Raw genomic sequence first — 6,380 nt, 5'->3', positions numbered from 1 at the left:
CGGACCGATGCCTGACCTCGTGAGGGAGAACCGCCTCTACTCTGTAGCGAGGAATAATGGGGTCTCGCTAGTTGGCTTGGTAGCAGTAGTGCGGATGGACCACAGCACGGACTGGAGCTCGTTGTACCAGCCCCTGCCGCAGGCCTCCAGCTTCTTCTTGAAGGTCCTGGTCTTGAGGCCCCTCAGGACCTCTGCGTTGGCGTGTCCGGCCTGACCGTTACTCCAGGGGTGCGCCACCGAAGCATAGCATATCTGCATTCCAAGGTTTTCACAATACGTTTTGAAGAGATTGCTGGTGAACTATGAATCATTGTCGGTGATGATGCAGTTGGGGACCCCAAACCGGCTCACGAGGCCCTTGATGAACTTGACTGCAGAACCGACTGGGATGGTGCGGACGGCTTCCACCTCTGCCCACTTGGTGAACTTGTCGATGGAGACGTAGAGGTAGTTGTAGCCTCCAGGCGCTCGAGGAAACGGGCCCAAGATATCCAGCCCCCAGGCCGCGAATGGACAAGAGAGCGGGATGGTCTGCAGGCCCTGAGCTGGCTGATGAATCTGCTTGGCGTGGAACTGGCAGGCCTCGCAGGACTTCACCAACTCGGTCGCGTCGTTGAGTGTCGTAGGCCAGTAGAACCCACTGCGAAACGCCTTGCCGACGAGTGTCCGTGATGATGAATGGTGTCCGCAATCTCCACCGTGTATGTCAACCAACAGCTCCTTTCCCTGTTCCCTGGAGATGCAATGTAGGGAAATGTCATTTGGCTGCTTTCGGTATAACTTACCATCCTGGATGCAGTAGGTCGTGGCCTGCCGGGCCACATGTTTCGTGTCCTCCTCTTTCTCTGGCAGCGCCCCTTGCATCAGGTAGTCCTGGAATTTTGTGGTCCAGCATCCCTCCTGAGGCTCCATCGCCAAGAGTAGGCGTGCTCCCGAGGTCTGGCCACAGGCCAGGGCTCTTGTGGTAGGTGGCTGAGGGAGTTCTTCCCGAGGCTGCGCCGTGCTTGAAACTGACGGTGCCGCCGATGGCTTGAAGAGTCGTTCCTCGAAAATGCCAGGTTCCTGAGGCAGCCACCTGGACGCCCTCCTGGCGATGTCATCCGCCTCTTGGTTGATGTCGCGGGGCACATGCTGCAACTCTAGCCCCCAAAACTGTTTTTCCATCTCAGAGGGTGCTGCTCTAGTGTATTAGGTGTATCGGGAGCATCTGGCCGGTTCGCTGTATGAGTACTATCCAGAGGTCACTCTACACCACAGTCCCCCTTCCGGCGCTTACACTCATTCCTCTAAGGGTGTTTTCGCTTCTACGCCGTCTCAGGCTGTCCAGTTTGCTGCAATCGAGGCTCTTGTAGACTTGTGCTACAACGAGGTTCGCATGCACACCCACCCAGGTTTCTACTACTACCCATATCTGCACGAGAATGGGCATATTCGCTTTCCTCTTATTTATCCGGTGTGCGATAGTCCTTCTAGCCACCTTTCTCACTATATCACTGCCAGTTATCTCTTGATCTATGAGTTAGCCCGAGAGTTAACCCAAGCCCGGATAGCCCTTGCTGCAGCTCAGAATAGGAACCCTCCACCTACTGTTGGTTTCACTCCCTATGTTCCTCCAGCCCCTGTTACCCCGGAGACCACTCCGGGTACCACTAACCCTTTGGCAGTGACCCCTCGTAGTGCCCCTGCTGCATGGGCTTCCCTCATCGCTACTCATGTAGCCCCTATGCTTAGATCTCACCCTGCACATGCCCCTGAGTGAGAGTACTCGAGGCAGCGCCGTCGTGTCTCTTTTACTCAGAGGTATCCACTTTCAGTTCAAGATCTGAGTCCGGCTCAGGAGAGGAGCCCGCAGCATTGCCAGCCGAGCATTAGATCGCTAGAGTATCACCTTCGTCATGAGGATGATATTTGGATGTAGTCGTACGTGTCATGATGCTGAGTTTCATGTATGAGGGTAGTGAACCCGTCATGATGTTTATCTTTCATGTTGAGTCTATGTATAATTATGTTGGAACCTTTTTATCCGCCTTGGTTTCTTTTCGTTGTTTTCTTCTGGGATTGTCGCTGGCTTTTCCTCCCATTCTTGGATATTTCTCATCACGATTGCTTTGTATTGGGAAAATAAATAATAGGATGATGCGAGGAGGCAGCAGCAGCCATGCTTGTGAGGATGTCCCTGTTCATCGCTCTGCAAGACAGGTAGGACATTCCCCCGAGCCATACCAGCCACCACCGCCTCCACCGCCACATCTGCCCTCCACTGAGCAAATCATGCGTATGTTTGAAGAAAGAAGGAACAACGATCTGATGGAGCTGTTGAGAAGTGTGCAAGCTATGGTTGAACAGAATGAAAATCAGAATGGTCATTACTCCAAGCTATCAGATTTTTTCAGAGGACCAAGCCTCCCAGTTTTAGTCAAGTTATCGATCCTTTGGAAGCTGATGATTGTTTAAGGACTATTGAGAAGAAGATGGAAATTGCTCGCACTGAAGAAGGAGACAAGGTATGGTACACGCAAACACACACGCCAATAGATAAGTGGGGTCGTGCAACCAAAGAATGAGCCAAAATGTGGAAACCACGAAAGTGCTCTTCTTGCACAACACTAGAGAGACGCTAGCACGATTGCACAATAGGAGGATACGGAACTTGTGCACAACCTACTAAGCAAAAATGCAACAACTTCTATCCCAGGTATGCTATATGTGTGGTATTTCGGTGATATGATCCAAGATGATCGAGTATGACAATCTTAATGTAGTATGATGCTATGGTTGTTGCTTATAAGCTCTTTGCTTAAAAGCTTGTTTGGTTGTTTCACTTTTGATCTCTTTTCTCATGCAGAACTTCATGAACCAAGATAGCAATTGTGTATGCGATGACAACTTTGTGACACAAAAGATGATACCAAGTTATGCACCACTATGATATGGTATGTGTGTTATGGGAAGTATGATCACTAATGTGCAGAAGTCACATTGCTGGCAATACTCAAAGGCTAGTCTCGGTGGGTAAGCAACGCGAAAGTAAGGCTACGGTGGTTATCAATGCAATGGCAAGGATGGTTATCGCCGCGATAGTTGTTTGTAAGCACGGACGGTTGTTGGTGATGACGAGTCCTTGGCGAAGATGGGCGGTGGTGATATTGATGTCGAACCATACCTATATAGCCGAAACACAATAGGACACGGGAACCACAACTCAAAATCTCAAAGACCAAAATGGGTCAATAGTTGTGGAGGTGGTAGCGGTAAAGCGATGGTGGTGCTTGTGGAAAGCGGTGGTGGTATCGGAGTTCGTAAGCGGTGATGGAAGGTGGAGGTGGTGGTGGTCGAACTGGAATTTTTCAGATTCGTCAGGGATCAGCGGATCTCCGGTCGGCGAGCGGTCGTCCGGTCGTCGGACTTCCGGTGAATGGCGGATGTCCGGTGCCTGGGCGATTTTGGGCACGGGATGAACAGCTCGGGTTCGTGGTGGAGGTGGTGAATTTGGTCAAATCCGAGCAATTTTGTGTATGAAAATGGTGGAGAAGATGGGGAAAATCTAGATCCACATGTGGCAAAGAAAATCCATGGATCAAATCCAACAAAACTTAATCACACCAACAAATCACAAAAAAAGTTGGGGCAATTTTTGGTAGGGATTTTCGGATTAGGACGAAAAACAACACAAGCAAGCTACAAAACAAAGGGTAGGGGCTCCAAAATCATGATGAACCTGGCTCATGGTACCATAGATGATGTAGGGTGGAACCCTAGCGGCCCGACCTTTCACGATTGGAGGGAATCCTACGAAGAACACATACAACATGAGTGGGGAAACGAGGGGAACACAAGGAAAACACGAGAGAAATCACTCAACCAACAAGATATAGTCACACATATGCTAGATCCTCAAAACATAAAGAGTGATAAACGATTCAAAGTCAACAAGGGATGATACAAAGGGTCTTCTCCGTGAAGAGGTCTTGAAGGGTCTTCCCATGGTGGGGTCTTGAATCCGCTTGGGGGATCTTCTCCGAAGAGGTCGTGAGCTCCGCGGAGAAGTAATCAAGTGGATGAGCAAAGCTCTATCTCAAATATGAGCTATCACAATGTTGACCCTAACTAAAGGAGGAGGAGGAGTTCTGTTTATAGTCTAAGTGCAAAAGGGGCGGAATGAAAGGGAACATGGGCTTCGGGCCCGAAGCTGCGCACACACAGGCAGCGGACGTCTGGTCTCTACCGGTCGTCCGGTCGCTCGCGGAGGTCCGGACGCTGGTAGGGCTCGGACTTCCGCTAATTTCGTTCTGTGATCGTTGTGCCGGACGTCTGAGGTGGCCGATCGTCCGATCGCCGGTCGTCCGGTTGGTTCAGTAGACCGCTCGATGGGCAGTGTTCGCCGTAGAACTCGTCGGCTGGGACTTCAGGCGCCGGACGTCTGGTCCTGGTCGGACATTCACTGGCTGGAACGTCATGCGCCGGACGTCCGGTTCTGGGCAGATGTCCGCTCGCTGGAGCTTCTTTGGTAGCTCTTCTTCTTGTCCTTCATACTCGGTGTCCTCGCTGTCTTGGCCATTGGATGTAGCTGTTCCATGGCCTTCTTCTAAGTACCTGATCACACATAGTGTTTTCGCTTGAGGTAGTTACTGTCGGTGTCAAAACCAGTGCATCTCGGGTAGGGGGTCCGAAACTGTGCATGCAAGGCTGATGGTAACAGGAGGCGGGGGGACACGATGTTTACCCAGGTTCGGGCCCTCTCTATGGAGGTAATACCCTACTTCCTGCTTGATTGATCTTGATGAATATGAGTGTTACAAGAGTTGATCTACCACGAGATTGTAATGGCTAAAACCCTAGAAGTCTAGCCTGCATGATTATGATTGCCTCTACGGACTAAACCCTCCGGTTTATATAGACACCGGAGGGGACTAGGGTTATACAAAGTCAGTTACAGAGAAAGGAATCTACATATCCAAATGCCAAGCTTGCCTTCCACGCCAAGGAGAGTCGCATCCGGACACAGGACGAAGTCTTCCATCTGATATCTTCATAGCCCATCAGTCCGGCCCATGCTCTACAGTCTGGATGGCCGAGGACCCCTTAATCCAGGACTCCCTGAGTAACCATGTCTCATGTGTATAAAGGGGTAGTTCGGAGAGGAGCGAGTTCACCTTATCTTCGATAGCCTTTGCTTGAGCTCTTGTCATTTGTCCAAGTGGTGCCGTGGGAGATGTAGATACCTCCATGGGGATGATTGCGGGATGCTTCACATCAACACCTTTGCCTCTATCAACAAGTAATCAAGTGGATGAGCAAATCACTATCTCTCAAACGAGCTAATCCTTTGCTAAGCCTGGGAGGAGGAGGTCTATTTATAGTCTAAGTGGACAAAGGGGTACATGGGCTTCGGCCCAACACGTAAGCGTCGGACGCCCGACGGTCATCGGTCGTCCGATGGCTCGCGAGGGTACATACGTTCGGGACTGGTCGGAAGTCCGATGTTTTGGCTCTGGTCAGGATTTGTCGAACGTCCGGTCGGGGTCGGGCGTCCAGTCCGTCGTTCGTCCAAAGATATCCATACTTCCGATGTTTTGGCTCAGGTGTGGTGGTGTCGGTCGTCCAGTGGGGCTCGGTCGTCTGGGTGCTGGGAGGTGTCGGTCGTCCGACGAACGTCGGACGTCCAGTCACTGTAGCGTTTGCTAGCTCAGCCTTGTCTGGCTGGTTGGAACTTCAGGTGTCGGTCGTCTGGTCGGGGTCGATCGTCCGACGGCTGGAAACTCCCAGGTTGCTTCTCTTCTCGCTCCTTGTACTTGGTGTCCATGCCATCTTGTCCGTTGTGTGTAGTTGTTCCATGGCCTATTTCCAAGTACCTGATCACGCATAGGGTCTCTGCTTGAGGTAGCAACCATGTCTCATATGTGAAGAGTGGTAGTTTGGAGAGGAGCGAGTTCACCTTATCTTCGATAGCCTTTGCTCGAGCTCTTATCATTGGTCCAAGTGGTGTGGTGGGAGACGTAGGTAGGTCCATGGGGATGACGTTGGGATACTCTGCATCACACCACGTGCATCCTATACTTCAACACGTTCTGCTGCACCGACACCTCCGTCAGCTGCCACCTCCAACCGTGATACAAGAAAGCCAGCACAACCACCACTATCTGCCAAGAGCACACCTTTTGGGCCTGCATAGAGCTCTTATTCATCCGGGGCATCAACAGGGAAAACACATGATATATTTGTCATCGTTGCAAGGGTGGAGGTCATTACACGAGAGAATGCCCATCTAAGCGTGTGATGATTGCTACTGAGGATGCTGGGTATGAGTCTGCTAGTGACTATGATGAGGAGACTTTGGCTCTTATTACAAGTGAAGAACACAATGGAGATGATTCTGAACA

The sequence above is a fragment of the Triticum aestivum genome, chromosome 3B (genome assembly GCF_018294505.1).
Source record: "Triticum aestivum cultivar Chinese Spring chromosome 3B, IWGSC CS RefSeq v2.1, whole genome shotgun sequence".
NCBI lineage: Eukaryota > Viridiplantae > Streptophyta > Magnoliopsida > Poales > Poaceae > Triticum > Triticum aestivum.
Note: the sequence above shows the minus strand (reverse complement) of the source record.